Source organism: Cavia porcellus, unplaced genomic scaffold (assembly GCF_034190915.1).
Source record: "Cavia porcellus strain 051 isolate PalLab524CR breed Dunkin Hartley unplaced genomic scaffold, mCavPor4.1 scaffold_31, whole genome shotgun sequence".
NCBI classification, from domain to species: domain Eukaryota; kingdom Metazoa; phylum Chordata; class Mammalia; order Rodentia; family Caviidae; genus Cavia; species Cavia porcellus.
The window spans coordinates 41,882,661-41,897,641 of NW_026947514.1; the positions used below are offsets into that span (position 1 = coordinate 41,882,661).

At 40.5% G+C, this 14,981-nt stretch overlaps 1 pseudogene; it reads right to left on the reverse strand.

Annotated features, from left to right (window-relative positions):
* Positions 1-6,614: 6,614 nt before the first annotated feature.
* On the reverse strand, positions 6,615-7,133 carry LOC100732027 (small ribosomal subunit protein eS24-like; annotated as a pseudogene).
* Positions 7,134-14,981: the final 7,848 nt, after the last annotated feature.

The window sequence follows — 14,981 nt, forward strand, 5'->3', positions numbered from 1 at the left end:
AAACAGAAATAATACAGAATTTCAAAAAATAACAGAAAGAAATCACTAGTTGATAAATTACATATTGTCATCTTAGAAGTAGTTGTTCAAGTCATAAAATTAAAGTATAAAAAGTGGACAATCAAACAGTGACAATACAAACTATTCTGTTTGATGAACTAACAAAAACTTAGTAGTATGATTATCTATCTTGTACACGTACATACAGTTATATCCTTTAGAGCACTTTCTTTCACTTTCATTATTACAATATCTGTTATACATTTTGGATCTTATTACTCTTTCAGCTTTTTATTATTATTTTTTATGCTAGAGAGACAATAAGGTCTACAAACATGAGTCTAATTTGTTTCACTTATGAGGATAGTTAAGTTGCCTCCATTTACCAATAAAAGCCTCAAGATCATCCTTTTTTTAGCTGAGTAATATTCCATTGTATAAAAGTACCACATCTTTTTCATCCATTCTGTGGTTGATGAGCATTTTGGTTGTTTTCAAGATCTAGCTATTACAAATGGTGCTGCTATGAACACGGTGCACATATATCAGTGTGACATGACATCTTCAATTTGCTTCCAACATTTTTAACCACAGTAAACTTATTAGATATTTCCTTCAGACACCCATAATAAGAAACCCTTAAAAGAAGGCAAGGATTAGATCAGAAGATTCTTTCACAAATGAGCTAGAATCATTTCAGATGCTGACATAATATAATCAGTATTTTTTTAAACAGCTGTCTTTTTAAGTTCCTTGTGTAGAATTCTTTTTCTTTTCTGTTTGGTGCATAAGTCCACTTTGTTATGTATTACTTAAATTTGGTAATTTTATTTTTTTAATTTTAAAGAGGATAAAACCAAGGAAAATAAAACAATAACACCAATCAAAGTAAACCAGTATAAGTGATCATGAAATCGACAATAGTTACTATAATTCCCTTTGTTGTCTTCAAAATAGCTGGAGATACCTTCTAATATGTTAAAATCAAACAGAACAGGATAGAGTAGAAACAATAAAAACAAAACAATGAGTTTTAATAAAGGACTTCAAAACAAGCCAATAGTAAGTCCAAAATGGTTGCCATAATGTATCTTGATATCTTTTGAATAACTGCTCCTGTCATCAGATTTAACATAAACAAAACAAAAGAGAATTAAACCTAACCCAAGAAAACAATGAAGATGATATGGTTTCCAGGTGAGGATCTCCTCTTGGTGAGGCCTGGTTCTCTCCCCATCCCCACCTCCCCGCAGTCTGCAAATGGCGGTGACTCTTGGAAAGAGGCTTGGGTCTGGCTGTCTCCAGTGGCCCGTGCATGGCGCTGGTTTCCAGGTGGGCATCACCTTCTGGAGAGGGCTGGTTTTCTCCCCACACAGTCTGTGAATGACCCAATAGTCTATTACTAATAAATATTATTTGAATTTGTTTTGAAGGTGGTGATTTTAAAAAAGGGATTCTTTCTTATTTGGTTCAATTCCAGAGTAGAGATTAAGGTCCAAGGTATACAGTAGAAAATAACATTTCAGCTGGAGCCAGAGTTGGAGGCTCAGGATAGCATAACGGTGCAAACATCTGAGGAAGTTTGAATCTGAGGAAGTCTGAAGAAAAAGCCTGAGCTTCTGTAAGAGGATGTGAATGCACCGTATTTTGATCATAAGTGACAATGAAAGCCGAACTAACACCCGAGCCACAGAATCAAAGAGTAACACAAGTTCACGTGGCTCTGGTGATTATGGATGGAGCATAAAATTGTTCCCATGGCCATGCCTGGATTCAGCACCTGCAGGGACCCTGGGGCTGACAGAGTATCATGGTGAAGTGAAAGTTCTTTTTGCTCATTTTTAGCCTTTTATAGCTAGTTTCTGAAACAATTAATCCTAATGAAAACTGACAGCACCTCTATGCACAGAGTTACCCAAATTGTAGAAATTGTTGTTATGGTTTTATAGCATATGAAAAGAAGTACAGTTCCAGGAAGAGCCCACCCACACATGTTCAATGCTCCTGAGAGTCTGTTAGATCCAGCAGATGAAGGTCTGGTTAGCCACAAGGGTGCAGTCAATGGCCAAAGGTCACCATGATTCAAGGCAATGTTTAGGATGCTGTCTCAGGAGGAGGTTCCTCTTGGGAATTATATACCACTGCCAGCAGAAGCAGCTGTCCTGTGGCTTCAGCTGAAATCAGATTATCAGAAAATGCTTTTGTGAGTCAAAAACTTTGGGTTGCCTCTTGTCTTGATAGCTTGAATGCTGTCATCAGAGTCCACTACTCATTTAATTCAACTTGGGTCCCACTGTAGGTTTCATGTCTTGGGAGCCTGACCAGTTGTTCATATTTATTCTCCAAAGGCTCTGATGCCACAAACATGGGCACCAAATGACAACCACTCATTTTAGAAAACCTGTGTTTATGAGCTGGCTCTATTGCTTAGCTGGCAAATTTGGGCTGTCACAGGAATTGCCACAGAGATACTTTTCTGTGTTAAAGAGTTGTATTCTTGTCTCAGATGCCCACACCTCTGGGAAAGTGTCATGTCTGCCTCCCTTCCTCCACCTTCTCTGTGTCCACCTGTCTAATTTACCATCTCCTTTATATCTAATATATCCTTCACTACTTATTCATAATTTTTCTAAAAGTAATTTCTGGGGTGAGCAGGGCACATAGAAGACACGGCTTTATCTGAGAAACCATCTTCAGAGTATCTCTGCTCCTGGTCTGGATAGTGCTTGCCCTGCTGCCTATTGATTGATTGATTGATTGATTGATATTGATTTATATACAGGGTCTCATTGGTAGTTCCAGTTGGTCTTGAACTTATTATGTGGCCTCAGTGGGCCTTGAACATGAGCTATCCTCTTACCTCAGCTTCCCGAGTGCCCAGGTTTCAAGTGTGTGCCACCATTCTTGACTTCACCTCCTGGTCTCTATGATCAGGTTCCAACCTCCATTTGTAAACTTGGCATTTCCTTGTTATAGGAAACCATGATGAGGATATATCAGCAGTACTGGTTGGTTGCACTAGACAAGAGCATGGACATTTCTGGACATTAGAGTTTGGACAAGTGCCTTCTAGATGGATCGCTGGTCCTCCCTGGAACACGTCCACAGTGCAAGCCTCACTCCTGTCCAGTTTCCAGGTTTTCTCAGAATGAATTCACAAACTCCAGGGTGGATCAGTGTCTTTGCTGCAGCCATGAAACTAGATTGCTGCCAGCCTCCATGTAGAGAAAGTCTCAGAACTGCTGAGGCTACATGACTGAGCTTGGTGGACTCAAGCTTGGTGCAAGCTTGTGTGCACTGGATGGTCTGTATAGTAGTCTTGCATTGGCACATTCTCTGTGTACTAAAGTCCACTCTCTAAGGAAGGCACTCTGAGTACCCAGAGGTACCTGAGGCCACTCTGTGCATCCCCATACTGTTGCAGAAGCTCACCAGGAGGACTTGAAGCCTAGGAGTCCTCCTAGAGCGCCCCTAGAACTCATTCTGGGGGAACAAACTGGCAGTGGGCACTCAGAGTGGGTGTGGCTGAAGTACTGCATTCCTTGATCCTGTTTGGAGCACCAAGGCTTGCAGAGCTATGCTCTCCTGTCACCTGACTGAAGGACAGTAGAAGGTGGGGATAGAATAGGTCTCAGTCACTTTTCTTGTTGCTGGGGCAAAATTCCTGACATCTCTGACTGAAAGAAGGAAAGATTCATTTTGGCCCATGCTTTTAGTTCATAGCTGGCAGGCTCCAAGCTGACAGGCATGGCAGAAGGGTCTGCAAAAGGAATACAACTCACCTCCTGGTGGACAGGAAGCAGAGAATGAAGAGAGGACCCAGGAAGACAGACACACCTACTGGGTCATGTCCTCAGTGACTGCCTCTTTTGACTAGATCTCATCTCCTGACAGCAAGTTATCCATAGAACCCTCTGATTCAGTCACCTTTCAAACACATGTAGCTTTGGGCTTCTTCATTAGGGCTAAAACCATCTGTCCTAAGCTTCCAAGGGAAGCTATGGGCCTGGTTCAGCAGGTTGGGTAGAGCTGATGAGCAGCACAGGGCGCCAAAGGGAAGTTTGGAGGCAGAAGGGGTGAAAATGAACACAGTGGTGCATTGGGAGCTGGAGAACTAATCGCAGAGCAGGATGCAAAGAGATCTGGGCCCAAGGAGGACCAGCAGAGGAGACAGAAGGTAAAAATGCAGAGCTCATGACCAAGGGAGTAAGCTTGATATTCCTGGCAAAGGGGTACACATTCCCTCTGTATTCCCTGTACCCATTACAGCATGTATTACCAATGTTAACTACTTTGAATTAAATGCCATCCATAGAGATTCCTTAAAATCCATTGCCTTTAGATTATACTGTGTGTTACTTTTGGCTGGGACTGGCAAATGACCAGCCAAGACATGAAGGCTGGGCTAGAGGCTGCCATTGCCTACCACCTTCTGCCAGACTGGGGCTCTATGTGTCACAGGTACCATGCCACAACAGCTTACAAGACCCTGCCAAGGAGACAAGGCCATATGCAGTAGATGAGAACCTGAGCCCCAGGAAAGTTATCTGCCTAAGTTTACATAGCTGTATATAGATAAGGATTGGCCGCCATGTATGGGAACCCAAGATGGCCCGAGTTTCAAGACTTTAAATTAGGCTTCAAACCACCACTCCTGAGATCCCTAAGGGCAGAGCTCATGCCTCTGTCAGTTTTGATCCTGAGGCCCTGCTGAGTGGGGAGAGCAACTCTATATGTTTTTGAAGAATGATCGAAGGAGGCAAAATGATTTAGGAAGGCACTTCTGTTTACAAGCATATTTTGGAGAAGTCCTTTGCCTTGATGTTCACCATTTGGCATAGGTGGAGACTCAGTTTTAGAGGTCTTATCAATAAAAAGCAAAGGTCACATTTTCTATTTCTTTTATGTTCTGTATTTGGTGCATGAGTATTAGTATCCAGTAATACTCCTGGTACCTTGACTCATGCCACTATTTGAAACAGCTCAAGTCTCTAAATGTAGAACCACACTGGGTCAAACCTAGTAAAAGCTTCAAATGCTTGCTCACCTACTGGAGGAATATGAGACCTTTCCTTTCTGTTCTGGAGCTATCTTTATTGCCTCACGGAATTAAAAGATTACAAGATTGATTCTAACTATTTTTGGGGCTTGAGTGCTACTCCAATCCCAAAAGCAATTTAAAACCTGTCTATTCAAATATGTTTATTACAGACAAAAGTTTACTTGCTATATATAGAAAAAAATGCCTCCAAAGGACAAATTTGGCATCTTTGTTGATTACACATTGTAATGAACTTTACTATATAATTAAAAGAATTTTAAAACTGCATTTACTACTAGCATTTTTTGCATTCTGCAGTGGACACTGTAGTTTGAGTCAGAGACATAATTATGCCATTTATATGCAAAGAGCAGCTTATGAATTATTAATTAACATGAAATCTGTTGATTACAGGCTAACTCATAAGTAAACATATTATAGTTCACCACAGATTGCTCTCTAGAAGCCTTGCTTTGTAATTTCTGTGGTCCCTTGTCCTTTGCTGGGAATAAGGAAAGACAGACACTGGCCACATAGAACCCAAAGAACAAAAGCAATTTATTCCGAATTCTATCTTAATTTTTAACCATCACTGAGCTCTTGGCATTCCAGTTGCTCATAAAGTCTGTAAGGCACGTGGAGTGTTCAAGAAAGATATGGAAACCAAGTCGGTCTCACTTATTGTACATTTTCTTTTTTAATGCTAGGGATTGGACCTAGGACCTTGCACCTGATAGAAAGTGCTTTCCTACTGAGCTGGGTCCCCAGGTCTCTTTATGTTTTCTTAAGTTCCAGAATGTAGCTCTGAAAAATGAATGGCAGAGGTCCCCACTGTGTCTGAGCTGGCTCCTGGGAAGGAAATCCCTGGGACTCCAGCCAGGCCCCTGTTAGTGAGGGCTCAGACCCCAAGGGAAAGCAGTCTCCCCTTCTGCCTCAGGCCATTTCTTCTGCCTCATCCTTTGGGTCTGCCTTGTACCCTGCATCCTGGCTGTGGCTGCTGCAGGCCAGACCCTGGTTCACACGCTGTGAACCGCTCATCGCGCACCATGCACAGCACAGACGTGACCCTCTTCCTCCTCCTCCTGCAGTCAGCTGGCAAAACTCTGGAGGGCTCCTCTTAATTGCACTCTATTTCAGGTCACAAAATTGTTCTCCTTTATACTCCAGGTTCCCACAGCTCCTCTTCCATGCTGTCTTGGAGTTAGCACCCTTTTTGTAGGCCACTTGAATCATATTTCTAGATTACTCTTCATTTTTACCAGTTATTTTTATGAAAGTGTTTCTAAAATTCTCCAATAGAAAGTCTGTAAATTCCTGCCTGAATATTTTACTCATTTACCACGGATTAGCTTTGATATGTGTTTAAGTCTGGCAGCCTTTTCTCTAACCTGAGTTCTCTGTCTTACATCTGTGTTCTCTCTCTCTCTCTCTCTCTCTCTCTCTGTGTGTGTGTGTGTGTGTGTGTGTGTGTGTGTGACTTGCTTTCCTTGGTGGAGTCATCTTCTGTTGCTTGTAAGGCACATACTGAGAAAAATTATTGGGCTTTCTATGCTACTGCTTTTTTTTTTTTTTTTTTTTTTTTGGAGCTTTTACAGTTTATTCATCCTCCTGAGAAAAAGGCGCGTCACCGCAGACAGGCACTGCAGTCTCTACTCCTTCGGCTTTTTGCGAGCCCCAACATTAGCCTTCGCAGTGCCCCTGACTTTCTTCATTCTGTTCTTGTGCTCCTTCCGCTGTTTTCTTGAGGTCTTTTTCTTCTCATGCAGACCATGTCTTGCAAGTCTATGCTTGGGTGCATTTTTCTTTGCCATAATCCAAGGAATCATAAATCATGCCAAAACCGGTTGTCTTGCCACCACCAAGATGGGTTCTGAATCCAAACACAAAAATGACATCTGGTGTTGTCTTGTACATTTTGGCAAGTTTTTCCCGAATTTCTGTCTTAGGTACTGTTGCTTTCCCAGGGTGAAGGACATCAGTAACCGTTTGCTTCCTCTGGAGGAGTCGGTTAGTCTTGAACTTCCGGGTCCGGATGGTTACTGTGTCATTCATGATGGCAACAGATCTTCAGACAGCCAGGGAGGAAAAGAGCGCTACTGCTTTACAAATTCACACACACACCTCACCTACACACATATGTTTTTATAGTATTAGCACTGTATTTTGCTTTCTATTTTATATGTACTTAATAAAGCCTATCAGCCCATTTGGTTCCCCATTTCCATTTGGGCAAAGAAAATAAAGTTATTTTGATTTTATTCCAAGGTATATATACCATAGAAATGATAAGTGAGTTGTCCTTGGTCTTATAGCTGGTCACTCTCAAAGTTCAGGAACAGATCCTTGCCCTTAAATTCTACTTACTGTTCTCAAAATGCATCAGTTCCATAAGCCTCCTTCCTTATCACATGTCCACCTGCAAAGGAGAGCATGTGGAAAAGTCTAGTTACCACCTGCAACTTTGTTGAACTTCTAGTACTTCTCCAATGTGGTTAGTCCATTGCTTCTGCAAGATAAAGACTTCTTATGGGTGGTTAAACTACAAATGTCTACACCTAATGCCACATCATAAGATGTAGCCCCATATCCACAGTAATTGAGGTTACTATTCATGGCTTCTTTTCCAAAAGCAGAGTTCTCTAGAATTGAAGAAGGCATCATTATTGGCTTGGGTCTTTTGATGGTTCCTTGTGGTACAGACAAAGGTTCTAACTGATTAGCAGGGGCTACAAAGTTCTAGCTGATGTAAACTAGCACAGAGCTAAGTGACTTGCTCTTACAGGCTTCTCTTGGTAAGGAAGGCTATATCTGAGACTTAGCAGCAGATCCAGGAGCCAGCCACACCTTTGTGCTAGCTGTAGTCCTATGTGATGACTCCCCTTCATTTCCTTCCTTAACTTTCAGACAATTGTGGCTCATTAAGAGGAAAAGACCTCCTCATTAACGCTGAAATCAGATCATTCTGCTTGACTTCCAGGAAACAGTGCTGTCCATTCACTCACTTGTGTGGTGATCAAGTCACTGTAGCAATGGGACTCCTTCAAAGGTAATTCATATCTGTCTTACTCGCTGTTCCTTCCCCACTGGCACATTACATCTTCTACTGGTGCTTCACCTAGACACACTGGCTGGCCCTACTTGCTTATAGAACATGGCTTTTTACCTCTACTTCTTGCTTCTTTCCTCTCCTTCCTTTTCTAGCTATGGTCTGTCTAAAATGGGAAAGTCAAAGTATCTCAGTCCAAACACTTGCATAAAATTTTTAAAAATTTCAGCAAGATATTTTATCAAAAGGCCTGATGATCAATATGGTGATGAAATATGACTATGTACTCCACTCTTAGTTTCTATTTAATATTGACATCACATGAGATATTTTAAACTATCTTTCTCTTTGTCCACTACTGGACAAGTTCCAAAACTCAGCCTAGCCCCTTTCCCTGTCACCTCCCATGTAATAGCCTCGCCTTATTCTGAGCTACTTCTGCAGCTCTGACTCACATCCAGGAATAGGCATACAGCTGCAGCTAACCAGAGAACTGGTGATCCACTCAAGGACTGAAGTAGTTAGGAAGAGCTAAGCTGTTAAAAGGCTTCAGAGAAAATTCAGTGGTGCCAAGAATACAGAAGTTTTCTTATCCTTAGCAAGGGAAATGTCTCAAGTCTTTGGCTGACTCTCAGTATTCAGGACTCCAGGCTGATTGACTTTGCTATCTTGACTCTCAGGTCAGACTGTCCTTTGCCTTTTCCACTAGAAAGGAGGACTTAGAAAAGCAAGCAAGGTACAGGTACAGAATGGCTGTAAGCCTCTATCACTGAAGTGTCTCACATCACTTCCCCATAATCCCATTTTCGTTAGTCACATCTCTAACCGCAAAGGAGGTGGGGTGGCCAAAGGAGAACCAGGTTTAAAAAACAGCTAGCAACCTCTGCCATGAGGAACACACACACACACACACACACACACTTGCACATGTACCCGAATACACACTGAAAATTGCATTTAGGACACGAATCCAGGGAAGAAATAACACCAGATCTTAGTAGCAGCAAGGTATGAAGGAGATAAATTTCCTAAGACTTTTCAAATACTTTTCGCATTGATTATGATGTTGAGAGATAAAGTTTGCAAAGAACATGTGAAATGTGGGCAAATGTGTTGGTTCATCAGTCATCAACATATCCATCCATCCATTCTTTCATTAAATTAATTTCTTTTGATTGCCAGTAATGCCAACAAGCAACCAGAACACAAATAATCTTGGCTAGAGTTCAGGGCTCATGTTAAAGATACAACATGAAGAAGATGCTTGTAAGTCTGAAAGAATAGGGAGAACAGATAAAAGGCTAGGCTCTGCTATGGAAATCAGTCTCTATGACAGACAAGAATCAAGTTTTGTCTGATTAAGCTAGTGTCTGTGTGTTGAATAATAGTAGCAAGAGGTCAGAGGAATTTTGACAAGAGGAAGAAATTGCCAAAAACAGTTAGAAGCAAATGAACCCTAAATTAAGAGAAGGGCTACAGAAATTTAACCAAAGATGCCAATAGCAAAGAAAATGAGCAGGACACAGTGACTGATTAGGTTGACACATGAAGAAAAATGGCTTTCTGAGCCCAGAGTCTCTAGTACCATTGGTGAATAAAAAAGAAATTGAGAGACAATGAATGTGAGGCAATATTTATCTTTTCATATCTGAATATAGCTCTCTTACGGATAGCTGGAGAGGATGATAATTAGGACTAGCAATGAGAGGCTTGAGAGAGATGTAGATATGAGTGCTGTTGGCATTGGTGCTGGGTACTACATCAAGGATGGGTACAGTGCAAGAATCAAGATGGCAGACTAGAAGTTGTCAACAAATCACAGTCTCTCCAGGACCTGAAATTGTGACATTTGGGAAGCAATTATGGAGGAGAAAGAAATTAGGGAATCATGGAAGAGCAGAAATAAAGGCTAGAAATCATGGAGAAACAGAAGGCAATGTAGAGAAAAGAATGAAGCAGTCCAGAATGCTGGCCCCAGCTCCTGAAAGAGAGAGATCTGACTCCACAAGAATGAGTGGTGATGGAAATCAAGCCCTCATAAAGAAACCTGGGCATTGAGAAGGCCCTCCAATCAATGCGGAAGTGATATTTGCCCCAAGAAATACACAAATCTAAATACAGAAACACAAAAGTTGTGGAAAAATAAAGCAGTATGACTCTTCCAAATGTTCATAATTCATTGTCAACTTCATGCAATGATATCAAAGTGGATGAAATGCCAAAGAATTCAAAATACTGATTTTTAATAACTTCAGAGAGGATATACGCAAACAGCTGAATGAATTAAGGAAGATAATGAAAGATATGAAGGATAATTTTTTTTGTTTTGTTTTTTTCTTTTTTTAAAATTTTATTTAAGGAGAAAAGAAAAAAAAAGCAGAGAAAGGGTACAAGTTATACAGATTTGCAGGAAAAAAATGAACAGTAGGAAATCACTAGTTAATGGATTACATATTGTCATCTTAGAAATAATTGTTCAAGTCACAAAATTAAAGCTTGTAAAGTGGACATTCCATCAATGATACTGCAAACAGTTCTGTTCAATGATCCAATAAAACCCTGTGATATCATTTTCTATCTTATACACTTAAATATGCATGCAGTTATATAGTTTGGAGCACTTTCTTTTCCTCTCTTTTGTACAATGACTATTACACATTTTGGGTTTTATTGCTCCCACGGTTCTTATTACTATTTTGGAAGAGAGTAAAACCAATTGTGACATAACAGAACAGAATCGGTCAAGTCAAAAGGGTGGACATAATAGATAATGTGAAAACATAATACAAGGTGATCAACAATGGTTACCATAATGCCTCCCGCTATCTCTAATAGAATTGCCTGTATCGTTAGTTATAATACAATTGAACAAAACAGTAAAGAATAAAACCGACAAAACCAAAACATTGGAGACATTGTAGGTCTTCAAAAGTAGATAAAAGTCAACGAGAATGGGCGTTATAATGAATCTTATTATCTTCACAGCTGATGCCTAAATTTTCGAACCTGATACTATCCAGCAAAACAGAATAGGGGAACATCAGTTAAAAACCAGATGGTGAGAGTAATACAGGGCTTTAAATCGAGGTAATGGAAAGTCAAAGTGGGTTACTATAATATATCCTGCTATTTTTTTCCTTTAATTAAAAGGATAAAAATTAAAAAGTAAATAATGGAGTGGAGATTGAGATAAAAGAGGGCATAACAACGAAACAGCACAGATCAAAACATAACCATTTAAGCAGAATAGTGTTTCACCACCAGATAATCCTGACCTAAAAGTAGTTACCATATTGTCTCTTTCCTTGAAATCCTTGAGTACAACTTCGTATACTGTAGCATTAAGTATATCAAAACAATGTAAAACCATTTAAGAGAATGACAGCATTACAGAGTATTTAGAATCGACTAACAGAAAATGAACAATGGTTTCTGTATAATCTCCTTGTCTTTAAAAGGTTTTTGCTTATACTATCGTACATAATAAAATCCAGTAAGATACAACCTATTTAGACCATTGGAGACAGAAGGACAAAAGCTAGATGAGACTTCAAAACAAGATGATACTAAATCAGTATTACCTATTAAGATGTCATTTTCTCCAAAATAGCTGTTCCTATCATCCAATCTTCTCTGTCTCATTTCTGTTGAGCTCTTATTCTGTCAGTAGCTGTCAGTTTGTCTTCTTCACTTTGTTCTCTGCTCCATTCGTTGTGGCCTCCACTATTTCTGGATTCTTTGTATTTTTCTTTTTTTAGAATATCCTGCAATACTCTCTGTAGAGTTGAATTGGTGGTTGCAAATTCCCCCAGTTCCTCTTTATCCTGGAAGCACTTTGTTTTTCCATCAATTTCCAGGGACAGTTGTGCAGGATATCTCAATCTTGGCTGGAGATTATTATCTTTCAAAGCTTGAATTATTTCCCCCCACGCTCTTCGTGATTTGATGGTTTGTGCAGAGAAATCTGCTGTAATTCTGATGGGTGCTCCCTTGTAAGTGGTCTGTTTCTTGTCTCTGACAGCTTTTAATATTCTGTTCTTGTATTGAATTTCTGGAATTTTTATTATTATATGCCTGGGTGTTGCTCTGTTTGGGTTGTAGGTAGCTGGGGTCCTGTATGCCTCATACATCTGAGTATCTTTACCTTTTGCTAAATTAGGAAAATTCTCCTGGATTATTTCTGTGAGTAGCTTTTGTAGTTCATTTGTTTGTGTCCCTACTTCTTCTTTTATGTTCTTAATCCTTAAGTTATGGATCCTCTTATCATCTTCTTGTCTTTGTATTATTGCTGTTTGTTTCTTTGTTATTTTTAAGAAGTTTTTCATTTCATTCTCCCATATGACAAGTCTGCCCTCCAGTTCAGATAGTCTGTCCTTAGTTTCTTTCAAGCTGTTATGCCAGTCTTCGATAGACTTCTTAGTTTCTTGGTAGTCCCTTTGAACCTGCTTCACGTATTCTATGCTTTCCCTGTTTTCTCCATCAAACAATTCTCCCCTCTTTTTCTGTTCTTCCATTCCACCATCTGTTTTTTCTTGGGTGGTGCTTAGCATTTCTCTAACTATTTTGCATACTTCTAGCTTCAGGTCGTTGATAACTTCATTCCTGAATTGGTCTATGAGGCTCTCTATATGGCGCTTTATGTCTATTGGTGCGGTGTCCGCTATTGCCTGTTTCTCAGAATTGGGGTCCGAGGAGCCTTTCTTGTTGCTGCCTCTTCCCATATTCTCTGTTCCTTATATATGCAAGCTTATATGAGAGGCCCAGCTTCTCTCCCTGTCAGCCACAGCCTGATCGAATTGCGCTGGTTAGGTGTTCCCACTCACCGCTGCGCACCAGGCAGCCTACGCGGGGGCCCGCCCCTCCCGGCCACTGTCAGGCTCTGGGATCTGGGTTGGGCCAGCCTACGGGGTCTGCCGGCAGCGTCACGCAGGCCAGGCACTTTTCACCAATCCCGCCCGAGAGGGGAATGTGTGGCTGGAGTCGCCACCGCGCCCTGCTCCCACAGGACTGCTCGGGCCCAGAAAGTCCGCTAGAGTCAAACTGTGGTGGAGTGTCAGTTTCTCTCACTCACCTCGCCACAAGTCAGAACATGCCTCCCTACCCGTTCTGTTTTCGACTCCGTTCGCAGACTCCCGTTCTCAGAGTTTCCGTGCGTCTCTCTCCTTGCCGAGCCGATGTAAAGGCAGCCAGCCACCGCGCGGCCGGAAACCCAAATCGCGGCTTCCAATGGCACGGGGTCCAGCCTCAGCAGCGAGGCTTTTCTGTTCCTGTTTTAGCACCAGGACTGCATTCCAAGTTGGTTTCTCTCAGCCGAGTTCGTTCCTGAGTCAGCAGAGCATAACTCCACCTGCTTATGTCTCTTTAGTCCGCACCATACCTGGCTTCTGAGCCTAGTTTTTCAGAGAGCCTCCAGTAGTTGCTGTTATCTGTCCGCCATGTTCTCCCGGAAGTCTATGAAGGATAATTTAACAGAAAGAGATTCTGAGGAAAAAACAAACAAAAATTCTGGAAATGTGAAGCACACTAAATCAAATAAAAAACCCAGTGAAAAGCCTCACAAACAGACAGGATGAAGTGGAAGATAAAATTTCAATGACTGATGATACAGTTAAGGAGTTATTACAGACATTAGTAAACAAAAAACCCCCAAGAAATTATGAATTAACCATCCAAAACTTCAGAGAAATGGCATAGAAAACATATTTAATAAAATAATAACAGAAAACTTCTTAAATCTTAAGAAAGATATGCACACCCTTATTATAAGAGGGGTTTAGAACCCTAAACAAAAACAACCAGTAATAACCTCCCTATGTCACCTTATAGTTAAAAGTATTATTAATACATAACAAGGAAAGAATGTTAAAAACTGCAAGAGAGCAATGCCAAGTCACTTACAGAGGTAAACCCATTATAATAACTGCATACTTTCCTGCGGAAACCCTAAAGACTAGGATGTCATGGAATGATGTATTTGAAGCCCTAAAAGAAAGTAATGGCCAAGCTAGATTACTATGTTTAACTAAGCTATCCTTCAAAATTGAATAAGAAATACTTTCCATGATATGTATCAACTAAAGAAATTCATGACAAGCACTGCAGAAGAAACTTAGGGAAAATCAAAAATTAGGGAAAAATTGGAAATTGGAAAAACATCAAGATTAATACAAACTTCTTAAAATAATACTTCTAGCTATAAATGGTTTTAATCATACAATCAAAAAACAGACTTGACATTTTACTGCTTACAAGAAACACATCACTAGCAAAGATATACAAACTGAATTAAAGTATAGAAAACAATATTCTATGGTACTAAAACTCCCATGGTGGGTTTAGGTCTCCTACCCAGCAATATGGCACACAGATGCAGAATAAAGTCAAAGAGAGAATATTCTGAAGTTGAGGAGCTCTGGGATGACCAATGTTCTCTATGGAACCAAAGGCTACAAATCCAAAAGCTCATGGCTTGTATTCTTATCAGTCGGGGTGGGGGTCAAGGCAGAATTCTAGGAAAATGTACTTTACAGATATTGGCTGTGAGAAGAGATAGAACAATTTTGTACCAAGCACAAAGGCTCTACAATGAGCAATAAAAAGGATATTTTGATGTATGCAAGATTGGTACCTCTACTGTCGGGAAGTTATAATTCTTTCTGAGTCCCATGGCTTCATATGACATTTTATCTCATGTCTTAGCCCTGAAATTTCACAGGCTCCTGCTGAGCCCCCATTTCAGGCATCAGTGTGTGGGGGGCAACTCTCACCCACATGTTATAAGGAGACAAATTGGTATCTTGACCAGACTTGATCACTTTCTTTTATCCTATTAAGGGAGCATCTGTTTCAATACAGTTAGCTCTGCATAGCTCAGTGAATAGGCTGAAAGAGAGG